The sequence below is a fragment of the Rhinolophus ferrumequinum genome, chromosome 14 (genome assembly GCF_004115265.2).
Source record: "Rhinolophus ferrumequinum isolate MPI-CBG mRhiFer1 chromosome 14, mRhiFer1_v1.p, whole genome shotgun sequence".
In the NCBI taxonomy this organism is placed as follows: Eukaryota; Metazoa; Chordata; class Mammalia; order Chiroptera; family Rhinolophidae; genus Rhinolophus; species Rhinolophus ferrumequinum.
The window spans coordinates 70022843-70041062 of NC_046297.1; the positions used below are offsets into that span (position 1 = coordinate 70022843).

The following is an 18220-nucleotide window of genomic DNA, read 5'->3' on the forward strand; positions in this document are numbered from 1 at the left end:
GACGGACTGTCAGACAAAGTGACGATGAGAGGACAAGTCAGGACACCCCTCCAACCTGCCTCGGTAGGAGTTGCCCCTTCCCTCAGGACACTTGTCAGGCTGCATGTGACCAGCTCTCAGGTGAACAGGTGAGGACACCGATATCATGCAGAATATTAAGTAATAAAAAGCCCAATTTCTTACTTTAAAATTACGAAAACAATATAAATAAAAGTTCTAGTGTTTTCTGTCTGTTCCAATGAAGTCTCTTAAGCATTCCTAGAAGGTGTGCCTCTCTCAGAAAACCACTGCTTTGGGGAGGTGAAGAGCAAAGAGTCAGGGAGAAGGAGGGGTTGGGAGGTGGAAAGAGCGTCACGAACACGGGAAATGCTGAAGCACCTGCTCTCGAGCTCAGTGGCACCTGAAAGCCCTCGAGGGATTCCTAGTGGGAGGTGGGAAGTACAGGGTCACACCTGCATTTTGAGAACCTCAAAGGGCCACACACTGGGTGTGGGGTGTGGCTGGTGTACGTGGGGAAATCAGTTAGGAGGCCAACACTGCCACTTAGCTGAGAGATGATGGTGGCCTTGCCAAGGGCATGACGGGGAAGGTGAAGACGGAGGAAACTTAGGAGGAGAGCGGTGGGCTGGTGATGGGATGACGAGAGGCATCCATGGGAAGGATGACTATGCTTCTGGCTTAGGAAGATGAGTGGATGGAGGTACCACTGACCCACTGAACTACGAACGTCGATTGTCAGAAGGGAGGGTGAAAACCAAGAGTAAGTTGGGTTTAAGGTGCTCTAAAATGTGTTTCTAGAGAAGTCTAGCAGGAGACGTGGGTTTGCAGAAAGTGATCAAGCAAAATTTGAGAGTCAGAAACCTACAGGGAGTAACGGAACACCCTAGATGAGAACCCCCAGGATTAATGTTTTCCGTAAAAACACTGAAGGAGCAAAGCTTATACCAGAGAGATATGTGGCCTTTAGGAAGTAAGCAAAGAAACAGAGGTGACATACAACACAAGGAAAAGAGAATCCTTGCATAACAGGTGGGAAGAAATCAAGGGAAGCATGAAGTCAGGATGAAAAGGGGAAGAGAAGTGGTTCACGGAAGGAAGACATGGCCAGCTTGGTCACTCAAATAGACGCCCTTCCAAGGACCTCAAGAGTGAAGTGTTTCCAATGAATGTGGCCATTAGAAGACACTTGGAGAGTGGCACGGGGACATGTGCAGTGTGAAAAGAGTAAATCAGAAGTAAGAAAATGGTGACAATGGGGTTAAGACTGGCTGTGAAGGATGGCAGAGAGAAGAGAGCAGTAAGGTCATGGTGGGGGTGTGTGTACGTGTGTTTTCCTCCAGCAGCCCAGACAGCTTGAGAGCGGCCCATGCAAGTCATACACTATGAAAACTTCAGGCCTGGGTGCTACTGGGTGTGGGGTTATGGTTTCTGTCTGCTCATTGGTCTGTTGAAGTAGGTATATTGGTCCATGCCATGTGGTGTCTTCCTGAAGACAAAGGGATGGAGCACATTTTACGAGGGGTCTACTGGTTCTGTGCCCCCACGACAGAGCATGGGGGAATCAGCACAGTGGTTAATATGAATTGTTACCATTTAGAAAAATAAAAATGGATGGAAATGAATTAAATTCTTCTTAGCTTGAAATGTTTTCACCTTTTGTTTCACATAAGACTGATCGTATGATCACCTTTTCTCATAACTGCTTACAGAAGAATGCAGTAGGAGAATCTGAAACTAAGCCTCAAAATACAAAGTCCCGATCGTATTGCCTGATGCAACCCAAAGCCTCACCTTCATGGCCACAGAACAATCCCTCAGAAAAATCTCAAATCTTGTCACGTTCATTCCCTCGCTTAAAACTCTTCTTTGGATCCACAGCACCTACATGATAAAGCATGCTATCCTAGGTACAACCGTCGGGATCAAGTTTTCCAGGCTCTTGTGTGGCTCCTTCCACCACAGATCGCACATTCTACGTGGAACTATATACCAGAGAGTTCTACATTCTGATAACCACTTCCGATCCTAGCTGCTCCTTGAAATGGGGACATTTGACTCTAAAGAGTCAAAGCAATTGCTTGAAGCAGATTCAGCCTAATGTCTATTAAAGCAATTTCCTGAAGACTCTGGGTACGGGAGCAGTTATCTGAGCCCACGAGAACAGCATACTGGTCACTCACTAGCAGACAGCCGGGAGACCGCCGTCATCTGCGCCATTAAAACCAACAGAGAAAACAAACAAGAAAAGAATTGTTCTTGACCAATTGGTAGTTATTTTTGGAGTATTTCTTTTTCTACCTACAATAACAGGGAGAGGAGGAGGGGAAGAGATAGATAGAGAGAGATAGAGAGAGAGAGAGAGAGAGAGAGAGAGAGAGAGAGAGAGAACTTTTCTATTCAATTGTAACTTTATTGTTTTAATTCAGTCTCAGCACTGTGTAAATGCGCATAAAACTATAAACAGAAAACATGAGCCAGCCCTGGAGATGGCAGAACTACAAAAGGTACCTTGGGATGGATTTCTGACGCACATTTCATAAAGATGAGTATTACGTGTTTATTTGACTTTATCAACTTGTCTCAGGCAACCCTGGAAACAGACTTAGTGATTCTATCTGAGGGATGAAAACTGTCAGCCAGTCAATGGAGAACAAATCAAAAGTCCTGGTTCCCTCCGTCCAGTGAAGATGAGTTGACATTTGCCCCATGGAACACACGATGGCCAGTGTTGCCAGGGACACCGGTGGTGTAGATGGCGGAGCCAAGTGAGGACTTAGAAGCCAGCCAGACTCCAGTCGCGTTCCAGCTCTGTCACTCACTGACTGCCACCTTGGGCAAATCATTTATTCACGGAGCCTCAGCTCCTCTCCTGCAAAATGAGAATAAGAACACAACCTCTCTCACGTGGCTCCAGGGACAAGTGACAAAAGGCCAAGTGGAGAGTCCAGAGACCAGAACACAGTGGGGACCTAATCACAGCTGCTGCTGTTCCTGCGAGTTCTTTCCATGTGGTTCCAGCAATGAAGGAGGCAAGCTCTCTGAGGGCCTGGTAAGGACTGAACATGGTGTCTCGGTCATCGTTCGTCTGCATTCCTTCGAGTGGCTCGTCCTTCCCACAGACAGCCGGTCACACCTCCTCACTTTATTCAGGTCTTTGTCCCCGACCACTCTATCGAAAACAGCACTTTTCCACACCCCTCACCGTGCTGTATTTTGCTGCATCACGTCCTATGACATTTACTGGCTCCTTTTTTAATTCTTCTCTTGACTCCCTCCACTCGATCTGAGTTCTGTGAGAGAGAGGATTTGGTCTGGTTTCTTCGCTCTCTGTCTGTCCCCACTGTGTTGAGCAGTAGCCGTCATTCATGTGATGAAAACCACGGAGGAAACTACCATGCATGTCAGTAACTGAAAGAAGCCAGTCTCAGAAGCCTCCGTACTGTATGCTCCCAGCTACACGACATTCTGGAAACGGCCAGGTACGGAGACAGTACGAACAGCACTGGCTCCAGGGCCTTGGTGGGTGAGAAAGGGTGAATAGTCGGAGCACAGAGGAATTTTGGGGCAGTGAAAACACTTTGTATAACCCTCTGATGGTGGATCCATGGCATTAGACATGTGTCCAAACCCATAGAATGACCCCCCCCCGAGAGGGAGCCCTGGTGCTGACCACGGACTTCCGGGTAAGGATGTGTCCTTGCAGGCTCACCGACTGTAACACGCACACCACCCTCCACCATGGTACTGGGTGGGGACTCTGCACGTTCTGCTCACTTTTGATGTGAACCTCAAACAACTCTAGAAATAAAGCATTAAAAATGAACAAAATACCACCTAGTTAAACGGGCCCACCACGGCCTATCTAACCAATCCACCACAGAGCCGAGGAGTTATTTCCAAATAAAAGCCCCGATCTAGGTACCCCACTACCAACAAAACCCGCCCATGCTTTTCAGTAGCCTGCAAATTAAAGGGCTCTGGGCAGAGGGTTAGCAAATGTCTGTCCTCTTCTGCATCAGAAATCTGACCACTGGGTCAGCTTTCCAGGTCAGGCATTCAGCGGGGTGAGAGTGAAGTCTGCTACCTCTACCTGCTGAAGCTGGTACCTGGATCCTCTCTAACTTATTTACCTGCAAAACAGAGCCTGAGGGCCGCCACCTGACACAACCCCGAGGGGCAGCGTGCTGGTGTAACAAGGGCCCCACCCTCAGTGTGTGAGCAACCAGGTGAAAATGGCATTCCCAGAGGTGGGCATCTTGTGGATTAAATGTGATCATGTGGACAGAGTCTGCTACGAAAGTTCAATGAACATTAGCTCCTGGGATGATGGTGGTGGTGGTGACGATGACAGTTATATCTCTGTATCATAAGAACTGGACTTGACCCAACGTAGGTGCTCCGTAACAGCTTCTGGGTGAATAAATGAAATGAAATCCAGGTGTTTTATTCTTGGTGCTACATTATAAAGCACTGTGACGTCCCAGCCCCAAATCACGCAGAACTAAACGATAGCGTGGGTACCTGATTTTCCCACCTTAGTCACTGCCAAAGTTAATCCCCTGGAGCTCACCCTGTTAGGCAGGCTCAGTGCTGCCTGATGGAGACGCGCGGTTTCTGACCAGGCGGGTCTCAGTGGGACTAACTGTGCTGGGAGAACTGGGTGAATATTAACAAAGCTACACAATGGGCCGTTAGTTGGAAAGCTGGATGCCCGTGGGCCTCCGGGAGTTTCGCTGTGGATTCACCATTCTGGAACATTTATCTTCCTGTGGCACTTCCAGGGGGGCTGTCTGGGACGGGTGAGGGCTGGGGAGAAGTGAGTGGTCTTCACAGCCTGGGCTCAAGTCGGGGAGCCTGGCTGGGCGAGCAGCCCTCATCTGTGCTGCTGACTGAGAGGGACGCCCAGAGCCCCAGGATTCTTGATCTACCTTCAGATGTCGGTTCCACGACATCCGTGCTTTCGCACAGGGGATCACCCTATTTCTGTGGGCTGTCGCATTCAGGTTGTACGATACAATCCTAACTGAACAATGACATGATAGAAACATGTAGTGTACACCTATGGTATGAAAGCATCGTGGAGAAAAGATGGACCATGAAAGACATCTGGCCCACAGTCTAATGGGAAAGAAAAAATAGATACAAACGCCCTACTAAAAGACAGAATGAAATAAAGTGCAGATGAGAGGAAAAAGGGGAAAAAAAGAGGGGCCCAGAAAAAGGACAAATTCAAAGGAAAGAGAATAATTTCTAAATGGAAGAAAGCCCAGCAGGGGAAAAAAAAAAACAGAAACAAACAAACAAAAACACTAGGAATGATCTCTTCACCCCTTCTCATTTTAAAAATGGGGAAACTGAGTCTATGGGAAGTAAACCAACATGCCCAAGTTCACATCACTCTGACAGCCCTCTGAGTGCAGCTCTAACTCGCCCCAGGAAAGAGCTTTATCATCAGATGGCCCCAAGTTGGAATTTGGGTCCTCAGACGGCTCACCTGTATACTTTTTGGCAAGTTACGCAATCTCTCTGAGCTTCAAAAATTCATTTGTGGAAAGGACTAGTAGGCATGCTTTTATCTCATAAAACTGTGGTGCAGATTACATAAGAAAACCCACCTCAAGTGACTGGCTCAGGGAAAGTGTTCACATATCTGATGAATGAATGAATGAATGAATGAATGAATGAATGAATGTGTGTTTAAGTGCATTGTCTAGAAGAGAAAAAAAAATAAACTCCTGCCTGTTATTTCTGGCTTCTCCCTTCTCTACCCACTGGAAAAGTGCCAGAAGAGAGGGACCAAGTGTGTCTTGCTCTCAAGAGCACGCCCAGCATGTAGCATGATGCACGGCACGTGACATGTACTGGATAAGACACTTCCTTTACTCATCAAATAGCTATCCTTTCTCAAGCCTTTTGCTCCGGGTCAGGCATTTTGCTAAGTACTATGCATGCAGGAGACGTGTCATTTCATGGTCCAGGCCATCTATGGGAACAGTGGTCTTGCATGCCTGTTTCCAGATGAACGTAAAGTTGAAAATCACCTCACTACCCCAAGAAAGAGACAGAGAAGGGCCTAAATCAGTGCTTAAGGTGCAGGAGGTAATGCATGCTGAGTCTTGCTAAGTGCCAAACCCATTTTAATCAGTTCCCTTGCACTTGTTCTTTAATCCCCACAATAACCTGAGGAGGTACTATCTTTGTAATCCCATTTTTATAAATGAAGAAGTTGAACGGAAGCGAGTTGAATGAGCTGGCACAGCATTAACCAGCAGCAGAGCTAGGCTTTGACAGAGCACAACCTTCACCTCAACAGCTTCTTGTGGTTTGGTGCTGTGCTCAAGCTAAACCCAGCCACTGTGGGAGGCCTGAGGAAGACACGAAATTTGACCGTCAGAGGGGCGAGGAACGGCTTTGCCAAAGAGATGACAACTGGGGTGTGTGTGTGTGTGTGTGTTTGTGTGAGGGCCAACAGCACATTGTGCTAAAATCACAAATGGACCAACCAGCCCCCTCTTTGGGGACCCCTCACCCTCAAGCTCCCTGCAAAGGAAACGTTCAGCCTGACGCACATTCTTCATTCCTGCTGTCAGTCTAGATGAGCCCCCACAGTACACGCCACTGGGTGCCAGCTCAGCCTCAGTTATAACTTAAAATGAGATGCATCTTGAAGTAACATATTGATTTTAAGTTTAGATCTATATGATACATTACATTAACATCCCAGAAATTCTGACACATCCATTAGTCACTGAATTTTGAATAACACATCCAGGGAGACACTCAATTAAACCACACCGAGAAGAAAAGATGGATCTGCAATTTTAGTAAGTGTGTTTTCTTTCATTTGGGTTCAAGATCATCAATAAAGTATAAAGTGGAAAGGTAAACATCTGAAATTTTGATTAGCAGTAGGGAGGGCATAGATTGCCCTGGATTTCTTTTCTTTTCTTTTTAACCTATGCAGGCTCCTAATTCTATAAAGTCTCTTTATGTGCTTGCAGCTTTTCATGCATATTTCAGAATCAAAAGATGTTGGAAGCAGATGGGACATTAAAAATCATCAAATAAATAAGCCCCTCACCCTTTTCATATTCCAAGTCAAACAGAAGCTCAATCACTTTCCCAAATCCACACACGAGTGGTTAAAAGCCACATCTTTTGACTGAATAGTTTCTGAGTTTTGTTTTGTTTTTATGACCCATAGCTGAATTTTGAATGCCCTTCACCAGGGACACTTCCAGGGAGTCTGAGAAGGGATACTCTCTGGGATCGGACCAATTTGGGGGTCAGGTTCAGGCTCCCTTTTTGCCAGCTGTGGGACTGTGAGCAAATTCTTTCCTGTGCCTCGGTCTCCTCAGCTTTAAACAGGGCCAGTGAGAACTCCTACGTGAACATAAACAAAAGTGTCACCAAGGAAGTACTTCCTACAGTCACTGGCACATAGTAGGTGCTTACAAAGAGCTGGCTTTCCCTTCTCATTGGCATGGCCACATAATTCAACCCCAACCTGTCACTTAAACACAAATGATGATCTTTCTTTTCGGCTCCAGTATCCACATGTTTTTGAAAAGAAGAAGGGGAAAAAAAAGGAAATCTCATTCTATTATTCAGAAGCAATTATATTAATATACATTTTATTCTCCCAAAAGGCCAGCACAAGCCGGCCCGTTAAAATACTGAGCTTGATATTCTACCTTGGGCACAAGAAGCCAAGGATAATCTTATCTTTAAAGACTTCCTTTAAACAAACTAAGAAGAGGCAATTTATTCTTCAGTGCATTGTATATTCTGATTTAAAATCAACAAAATTTCACAAAACCACCAGTTCTGTCAGCTACACTTTCCCTGCTATGATGATGTGCCAGAAATCAATTTTCCAGAAAACTGATACCAAACCCTTAAAACACCAAATACTTTAATTTTAGCAATTTCTGATATAACTTATTTTAGAAATTACAGTCCCCTCCTTATTTCAGCAGTTTACGGACTATAATTTAGTCTGTAAGTGTGACTCACTGTCACACTTCTGAATGTGAGTTATTGCTGAGCGCCACCATGCCTCGGCGCCCCCAAACACTCCTAAGACGTGGGTATCCCCAAGTTTCCTTCATTCAAGATCCTGAGGTTTTACCTATGACTCTCCCTTGGTCCACCCCACAGAAAGGTTCCATTCAAGGAAGAGTCTCATGCAAGTTCTTCAGTTTTCAAAGTAGAATGTCAAGGTCACCTACCTCTGAGCTGATAGCAAAGTATACAGATTAATCTTTAATCGGAATAAACACTGATTAGTCACCTACTGTGAGCGAGATATAATAATAGACTTTCAAATTTGTATTCATCTTTTTCATTCAAAATTCCCAGTGGGTTGCCCATTATCACTGTTTTAGAGTTAAAGAACCTAAGGTCGATACAGGTAAAGTAACGTACAATAACCTAGAGAGAAGCTGAGGTCATGACTAGCTCATTGGGAACAGGATTGCACAGCATGGGTGCCATGTGGAGTCAGGATAAGAGTGACAAAAAATGGGCCAATGAATTGAGAGAAGAGCTCACTGGTCAGAGCTCGCCGATTCCATGAAATCAGTGAATAACAATAAGGCGCCATTTTCGCAGGCAAGCTAGGAGAGCGGGCTATGTTCGATAGATCACATATAACAAGTGTGATGTGCGAGCCAGCGCGTGGCTGGGAAAGTGCAATCCCAGGTGCTCCAGGGGTCACTTAGCTCAACTCCGGAGGCATCCAAGACAACGGCAGGGCTTGGTGGGGTGAGAAAAACCAAGGTCCAGGCCCAGGAATGATGAGTGACTGGAGAGCACCGTGTGACTGAAGACCAGTGCACGTGGTCAGGCTGGGGGCGCAGGTGTCGCTGGCACCCTCCTGCAACCTGACCGGTGAGGCTTTGAAGAGAGGAGCGGAAGAGGGTGCAGATAAGTACAGAGCAAGGCTCCTTGGGTTCCAAACATCACAAAGTTCAGGGAGCTCTTTTTATAGTCTGTTCCTGGGACTCCCTTAGGGGGTGGAGGGTACAGGAGGAACCGAGGATGGGACGCCTGAATGTCATGAGCCCCAAAACAACAGCTGTAGGGGATTCAGTTAAAGGAAAACTTGGGGGGGGTCTCTGATGGAAATAGCAAAAATAATGTAGTGGACGCCATTTGTGCCCCACCTGGTCCCCACCAGGCTGGCGTGCCCATCACACAGCTGCTGTGTTGGCTGATAGGAACCCATCGTTGCTCCGTTCTCCTGAAAATTTTCCTCATCTGACGGGAGCTGCTCTGCCCAGAAATTACCTGGGTGGTAGGTCTCCCAGAATCAGATTTGTGGCAGCGAAACTGCCTCAGGGTGGAAAACAGGGGGGACCATGTGCGCCCCAGAAGTCCCCGTGTGATCAGACTGAGACTAGATGAGGCTGCACCCACATCTATGCCTGTCTATTTCTGCCTTCCTCACTCCCTCTGAGATTTCAGCTGATAGCACCCCCTCAATCACTTGACAGAAGCCATTTTAGACTCTACATCTCAGGACGTAAGCTGTAGGTCTACATTGCAGGAGCTGAGGGACCAGGTGGGACCACTCTGCTGAGGCCAAATCACTCTCCGGGGTCACATGGCTAACAAATGTCAGAACGAGGGTCACCAACCAACCTGGGTTTCCAGGACTGAGGGGGTTCCCTGAAAACTTTCAGTTTTCAAATCGGTACTGTCCCAAGAAAAAAGAGACAAGTTGGTCACTCCAGTTAGAACGAGAATTCGAACCCACGTCTGCCTCACTCTAAAAGGCATCTCATCCTAGACGGTGCTTTCATTTACATGAAGGCTGCTTCATGGAAAACCTGGACACTTGCTCTCTCAGGTTTCACCAGAGAACCCACTGCCCTGTGGTACCCACACATGGATGTTTGTAGGCTCAGTACCTCTGCAGGAACAGGTATTCTTAGCTAGGGTCCCAGAGGGGACTTCAGGGATCCATAACCCCTCGGATAGGGTTTTCTGAAAAGCACGAACGTAAATTGCATTGGATGCTCAAAGCGATCCTTGAAATAAGCTGGGTTAAGAACAACTGTCCAAAAATACATTGCTTTTATCTCTGGATTCAATGGGACCGTGGGGACTGTACTTCTGCCTCATAATTATTAGTCTCAGGCAGGGCTGTTTCCCAGGAAAGTGGCCACCCCAGCTGTGCATTCACCAGAGCACGGTGGGTGGACATTGTCCACTGCGGACCTTAGGCTGTCCTCGTCCGAATGCTGGGAGGGAAGTGTCCCTCATTTCATTGGAAGACATTTGTCAGGGTTGGCTTAGGGGACAAGATGGACAGCAAGGGAGCAGCGTGCCCCTGAACAGGAAGCCCCCCCTTTGACCAGCAGCTCTAAAGGGACTTACCCAGGGCTGCGGTTATTTTGTTCATTTGAAACAGTGTTATTCCATTATTGAAGACTTCTGGTATTAACGCTTCTATGTGCTTGGATAAACTTTGTCTGCATGCTCACTGAGTACCAGGAATTCTGCTAAGCGTTTGGCGCAGCTATAAATGTGGCACAGCCCTCGCATCATGGGACTTACCATCTTGCAGACGAGACAACCAAAAATATATAAAAAACAGTAAACAAGCACTTCTGTCATAACATTTCAAACAGTGATAAAGTGATGAATGGTATGGAGAAAACCAGAGCAGGCTCTGTGGCTGGAGACTAGAAGATGCTGTTTGAGCAGGACAGTCCAGGGAGACCCCGATAAAGAAAAGACTTGGATGAGGGGAGGGAGTGAGCCCTGGAAACATCGGGGGTGACTTGTCCTGGTCAGAGGTGCAGACACAGCGTGAGAAGCCCTTAAGGCAAGAGGAAGCTATAGAGTGTGCGCTTTTGGGTTTATTTTTTGGCTGGGCAGTGATATAGACCTTGTGAGTCTAAACGCACTTCTTATTTCTGCACTCTGCATACCTCCCTCGGGGGACCACATCTCCTCCATGCTCTTACTTACCGTCTGTGTGCTGCTCATCTCCTACGTCTCTATACTCAGCCGAGAACTCTTCTGAGCTTGCCTGGTATCTCTAATTCCCGAAAATGTACATGGATGTCCTCAGAGGCCTAAAAATCTACTTATTCAAAACGGAACTCACCATTTCCCCCTCAAAATCTACTCTTTCCCCAGGGTCTGCAGGCCAATGAACAGCAATAAGGCCAATCCATCGGGTCAACTCAAAACACACAGAGTCACCCTTGATACCGCTCCATTGTGAGATGCTGTACGTTGAGTCATCCAGGACCACCGCCTTCCTATTTCTCAAGTTTGTTCTCCCGCCTTCATCCCTACTACCTTCACCTGGGTGGGGGCCATCACAGACCCTGGGTTTCCTGCAATACCGTCCATCGGGCCTCTCATGTTACTTCCCTCCAATGCATTCTAGTCTCTGCACTGCAGCTAGAATCCAGAATGCATGTTTGGAGCTGTCATTTCCCAGCTTAAAACCCTTCCATGGGGCGCAATGCTGGATATCCGCGCAAAAGAGTAAAACTGAGCCCTTATACCATACACAAAAATCAACTCAAAATGCATTAAAGGCTTACACATAACGTCTGGAACTGAAAAACTCCTAGAAGAAAACAGGGGGAAATCTCCTTGACTTTGGTCTTGGCAATGATTTTTTTTTTTCTTGCACAGGCAAAGAAAGCAAAATAAATAAATAGATAAATAAATAAACAAGTGGAACTATATCAAACTAAAAAGCTTCCACACAGCAAAGAAACCATCAACAGAGTAAAAAGGCAACCTATGGAAAGGAGGATATATTTGCAAATCATGTATCTGACAAGGGGTTAATATCCAAAATATGTAAGAAGCTCATTTAACTTGATACCAAAACCCAACCAAACAAAATACCCCAAATAACCCAGTTACAATCGACAAAGTTGTTGAATAGACATATTCCCAAAGCTAACATACAAATGGCCAACAGGTACCTGAAAAGGTGTGCAACATCACTCAATATCAGGGAAATGCCAAAACCACACCTGTCAGGGTGGCTAGTAGTCATTTTTTTTTAAAGTAAAAAGTGTTGTTGAGGGTGTGAAAACAAGTGGTCTGGTGCACTGCTAATGAAAGTGTAAACTGGTACAGCAATTATGGAAAACAGTATGAAGCTTTCTCAAAAAGTTAACACTAGAACTAACATAGAACTCAGCAACCCCACTTGTGGGTATTTGTGCAAAGGAACTGAAGTCAGGATCTCAAAGAGATTTCTGCACCTTCCCCACCTCCGTTCACTGCAGCTTGAGTCTCAACAGCCAAGACAAAGAAACAATCCAAGTGTCCTTCCACGGATGAATGGATTACAAAAGTGGTGTAGACACAGAGTGGAATATTACTCAGTCTTAAGAACTAAGAAAATCCTGCTACTTGTGCCAACAGGAATGGAGCTGTTCACAGCTGACTGGCAGGGTCTGGCGTGACGAGTAACCCATAGCAGGTTACCGATACAGACTTCCTGTACTGGACACGCCACTGTGCCACCAGAGGTGGGGGGCCACAGGGAAGAAGGCCTGGCCCAGAGTGCCAACATCCTCTATGATGCTGCAATTCCCTCAGGGATCACCCCTGAGACTGGTGTGCAGGTGCCTAGAGTGGTTTGTGTTTGAACACTTGTCACTGGTGAGCACCCTGGGTCCGGAAAGCTCGGAGAATATTAGAGATGCCCGTGCGTGCCCTCCATGTCTCTCTGGTGATATCAGGCTTCATCCACCCAGTTTCTTCTGATTTGAATTAGGGAAGAGGTTTCCAGATGGACAGAGCAGTGGAGCGCCTTGCCTGTGGTCAGATAAAAATTGCCCGGGACAAGGAGAGATGCCATGAGGTGCTGAGCAACTTCCCAAGTCCCCCCATCATCTTGGGCCCTCTGGGCTTCTAAACCGGGGACAATTCTAAAGAAGAGAAACCTGGCGGTGGGGACGTGGGTAGATAGTGCATTGCAATGTAAAGTGTGGGCAGGTGACGAGTTCTGCCCCAAAGGACAGCCAGAGGGACCCAGATGGACCTTGGTGACAAGGAACAGTGATTAGCGTATGGAAAACAGAGCTAGACTGGGCCACTGAAATCTGCCAGGCCATTTATAGATGAAGAAATTGAGGCCCAGAAAGGTGAGGAGGCTGTTTACCAGACCTGGGAGCAGTTAGCATCAGAGCTGGAGTGGGGACTCGTGGCTGAACCTAAATCTGTAGCTTTCTCTACTTCCTTGTGCAATCTCACATGAGGAGGGGCTTCCGGGAACGGGGTCTCCCAGGACCCTCTTAGTATCCTCGCCCCCATTCATATTCTCTCTCTCTCAATGATAGGTAACATAAAGGGAGAAAATGTATTCGGGACATTTCAGAAACTCTGGGAACTTCTATTATGGGCAATTATATCTATCATTTGGAAATTACAGGTATCACGTATTAAGTGCCAGGTATGGCACTTGACTTAACATGTGGTACATCAACCCATCTTGAAAGGCAGCTGTCATTATCATGGTACAAGGATGAGGCAATGGCTGAGGGGGCAAAGAGATTTACTGACGGTGACACAGAGAGAGTACGTGGAAGGAGCCACGATGCACAGCCCCTCTTGTCTGATGCTGTGTAGTCACACAGAGAATTTGCTCATTTGCAGGACAAAAACAAATTAAGGGAAGTAAATAATTTATTCGGTAGAGACCTTTACAGTTTGTGAACTGGTTTTACTGCACAGCTATTCATTTACTCCGAGGAAACTGAGGCACAAGGAAGTCAAGTGTCCTGGTTCTGGTCCCCTTAAAACCAGGATTCAGATATAGGTTTTCTTAACCCAATCTACCTGCTTTCCCACTATACTGGAAGCTGAAATCAAGCAAAGGAATTAAAGGAAGAAAAGTACATGTTAAGTTTAAAATATTCCATCAGATGTTTTCAGCAAATGTTACATGAAAGCCATTCAACACAGATTAGTTATTCTAAAGTACCCAACTTGAAAAATAAAAAAGAGAGAGAGACTTTTAAGGCAAAGTATGTATTGCAGTTCTCCACTCTGCTTCAGTGGATCGGCCCTAACAATGCACGAGAGCGCAGGGAGCACCTTCCGGCTGTGTGCACACCCTGAGACGCAGGCAGGCAGCCAGGTCAGCCCTTGTGCAAGCTGGGCCCGGTGCAGGTCAGGTTCTTTCACTCATTCAACCACCACTCACGTGGCAGTCGCTGTACCAGGTGCTGGGGCCACAGCCATGGTGGGACAGGCCTAGGCGCCTGCCCTCATAAAGCATGAACTCTAGAGAGGGGACAGGCACGTGTGCAAGCAACATCCACATGACAGAGCACAGGCTGTCACAGAACAGGTCCAAAGTGCTACGGAAGCAGAGAATGGGGGGCCCAGGAAGGCTTCCCGGAGGAAGGGGCATTTGAATTGAGTCATAAAGGAAAGTGGGAAGTGAGAAATGGTCACTCTCGGCAGAGACCCACGGGAGCACAAGCAGGGGTACAAAAGAGTAGGGCATAGTGTAAGCCCAGAAACTGTGGGCCCCCTGGCAATGACATCAAGCTGCAAGCATTCAGTCAAACCGGGCAAACATTAAGCAAACACCTGGCATTACGGAGCAGCGTTGGATGAAGTTGAATCTTGCCTACAAGGAGCTCACAGTGTGCCCGACATATAATTCCCCACTATGTGCAAACCCTGTTTACACTATTAAATGCTTAGCCCAACCCCGTGGTGAGCAGACCTCAATGTTCCCAAACAAGATGAGTGCTGCCTCTGATGGCAAAGCCCTTGACCTTCACTATTTGTAAGCGAGGACGGTGACATGCTGTGTTTTCCCCTGTTAAAGACCTCTTTAGATTTCCCTGAGTGTATCTTGGACTAGATTACAGCGTTTCCACTGTGAGTCACGGACCAGTATTTTTACTCCCGTTTCATAGCTGATGTCTGTTTAAGGATTTGCTGATCTGAGGAAAGGAGCTTCTTTAGAAAAGAACGATAATTCCTTTTATTAGCACAGCATGTTAGGTTTTGAAAAGCCCTTCCCCACCAAACCTCTCCATCATCCCACTCAATTGTCACCCGAACCTGGTAGGCTGCAAGAACTGCTAACATCCCCATTCTACAGATGAGAGAAAGGAGTCTCGGTAAGGTAACACCAGTCAAGGTCACACAGCAAGTACACAATGAGATCAGAACTCAAATCCATGTTTGCTGACGCCCAAATCTTACCCTTTCTCTACACCTTACCATCTGCCTGGAATCCAACAATATCATCCTCATTTGGACACGAATCTCAGATGAAATGCTGGTCAAATCACATTCCCTCAGGCAACGTAACTACAGCATAAATTAAAAGCCCAATTAAAGAACCAGGGCCTTTTAACTGGACTTATCGCTGTCCCCTGAGGCCAGGGTACAAAGAGAGAGCCCTAGAAAAGTCAATGGCTGCCCATCCTGAAAATTACCCAGAGACCCACTTCCCTGTATGCAAGAGCCTTTAGACCCAAATTCTTCACCTAACTTTATCTCCCTTCTCTATGTTCTTCTGGGGCCCTGGCACCTGCTGAGCTGGGTCTGGAATCGTGCCCCAATCTCTGTCCCTTTCTCTGGCCTGCAGGCGAGGCTAACCATTCATCATTCCGTGTGGACAGCCCAGGTACCTCTTGGCGCTGACACATCTCTAATGTCAAGCGCATCAAAACCTGATGGAGAGCAATGCCTCCCTAGTTCAAACAGAGAACTGAAGCGGAATTCTCTGGCTGTCTGAAAGTGGGATAGTTTGCCAATGGCTGGAGCCCTGGGGGTGGCCAAGGGGACAAAGGGTGTTATTATACTCCCTGCAGTCTTGTTTTGCTGGCAATAGTGGGGGTGGGGAGAGCTAGAAATGAGGTGAGGAGAAAGGCAGGGGGCATTGGACTGCTAGTGTATACTGTTATTTCTATTCTCACCCCACCCCCAGTAGCCAAAGACGATTAGGAAAAACTCCAGGCATCGCCCTGGATCCCACAATGGCAAGTTACTCCTTCCCGAGTCTATACAGCCCTTCCAGCTGCTGGGTTTGAAGCTGACTTTACAGATCAAAGGCTGGGGTGCGTCTGGTCCCTTTCCACATCATAGCTGAGCTGCAGCACCCGCCCCCCCCACTGCCCCCAGCCAAGCCACAGCAAGAATAGGTCTCTGGATCAGCCTGGATCACCCAGAATTGCTCCCACGGTCCCCTTCACCCCATGGGCTTCTCAGGGGCGCAGAGGACCGGCTTGGTCTGGATGTGCTCCCGCAGCCTCCACGGGGGGGATTCTGCGGGGACCACCTCGTTCACCCCGCGTCTCCCCACCGATCTCATCGGATTTCCCCTCTTGCCCTCTCACGACCTGCCCAGGTGTGCCGGGAGACTAAAGGGTAGAGAGATTGGGGGACACAGAAGGAGATAAACCACATTTCGCGGCGGAATCCCTGTTAAGTAATAGAAAGCCATCCAACTAGCAACCACGCTTCCAGAAACGTCACTGCCACAGAGGAGAGAGTTTGGCAGCTGCCGACCCCGGAGCGCTCTCACCTACCTGTCTCCCACTGCAGGGCTCCCTTCTGTCACTCCTCAGGCCACTGCTCCTGGGTCCCTCGTGCTCGTCTTGTCACCTCTTGTCACCGTCTCCAGCCGCCGACACTTGCAGCGGCGGTGGGCGGACCGCGGAGTCCGGGCACCTGAGAGCTGGGTCTCACTCAGGTCCCGGGGGAGGGGGGGCGGCGCGGCTGCCTGGAGGAGGAGCGAGAGGGTGCTGCTTTCGCCGCCGCCGCCGCCGCCGCCGCCGTGGTGCTGATGCGGTTGCTATGGTTATGGAACTCCGCAGCTGCCCCCTCTCAGCGCAACAGCTGCCCGGCCGCGGCCTCCGGGCAGCCCCAGCCAACCCGGCCAAGAGGCAGGGTTGTGAATACGGTGACGGGCGTTCGCAGAAGGGCCACGGCCGGCCGGCTGCGCGCCTGCCTGCCTGCCTGCCGGGCTCTGCTCACCTCGGCGCCCTTGCTCCTCTCGCACCCGCGCCGGGACGCGGCCAGACCCCGGCGCAGCGCACAGCGCGCCCTCGCGGCCTGCAGAGCGCGCCCGCCCGCTGCCCGCCCGCTGCCCGCAGCCCTGCGTGCCCCCTCGCCGCGCGTCTGCCGCCAGGCGCAGCGCCCGCTCCCCAGCCTCGGCCCCGGCGCGGCCAGTCAGCGACGGATGCCCGGGGGGTGGGGTGGGGGTGGGGTGGGGGCGGGCAGGCTGCCCAGAGGCCAAACCCCGCCCGCTCGCCCGCCCGGCCTGTTGGGGGCGCCAGCGGCCGGACCCGACGCCCACCGGCCTCGCCAGCCCGCCCGGCCGTGAGCATGCTCAGACTCTGCCTTGGGGTCCGGAGTTGCCCTCCGGAATTGGGAGACTGGGATGCAGGGGAAAGCAAAGGGTCCTTTCCAGACCCCCGGGGGAGGCGAGGTTACCCTCCCCCACCCCCGAGTTAAACTTTTAAGAGGGGACCAGAGGCAACCCAGTAGATGTCTGAGAAAGAGTTAAAGCCCTAAACTATCTATGCCTCCAATACAGTCAGCAGTGCCCCGGCAACCAACGAACCCACCTTTTGCTGATCACCTACTTCGTGCTGGACTTTGGGGGTTCAGAGATGTGTAAGCTTCGGTCCATAGAGAAGAGCAGATTGAGGAGGGTTAGCACAAACCCCATCTAGGGAGCATCCTTCACCAGGCACAGGGAGACCTCCCCACTTCTCCCCTCACTGTGTCACGAGGTCTCCTGGCACTCCTGTTCCAATGAGAAAACAGCCTCAGTGGGGAGGGGGACTTGGGGACCAGTACTCCGTGCAGGGGACTGGGCTGTAGTAACTCACAGCCCAATAAGTACGCAGATTACAATCAAGCAAATTGGCAATTGGTGTGACCAGCAGCTAAACTAATTGGGGGGGGGGAAGTAGTCAGGGAAAAACACCTGAAAGAAGGGATAAGAACAAGAAAGGGGACAGGTGGAGGGTGGGGGAGGATATTCCCTCCAGGAGAGGACATGATTTATGTGTCAGGACCCAGGGGTCGTCCCCACCTTGACAATCACCAGTCCACAACAGCCACCGTGACACCCATCAATCATCCAGCTGGGGCAATGCCCTCTGGACCCAGATTCCCTCTCCCCTCCTGGTGGGCTGGCTCCATGCAATGCCCCGCTCCAAACTGGTGAGGCTCTGAACAGCTAGGGGGCTGCAGG

At 49.0% G+C, this 18220-nt stretch overlaps 1 protein-coding gene across 1 annotated transcript in view; it reads right to left on the reverse strand.

The window, feature by feature from the left end:
- FAM135B (family with sequence similarity 135 member B) overlaps positions 1 to 17012 on the reverse strand; it is a 185756-nt gene extending 168744 nt beyond the window's left edge. Inside the window, exon 1 of the mRNA XM_033126537.1 lies at positions 16545 to 17012. The gene's annotated coding sequence lies outside the window, so the exon portion shown is untranslated. The remainder of the gene's footprint in view (positions 1 to 16544) is intronic.
- Between the last annotated feature and the right edge of the window lie 1208 nt (positions 17013 to 18220).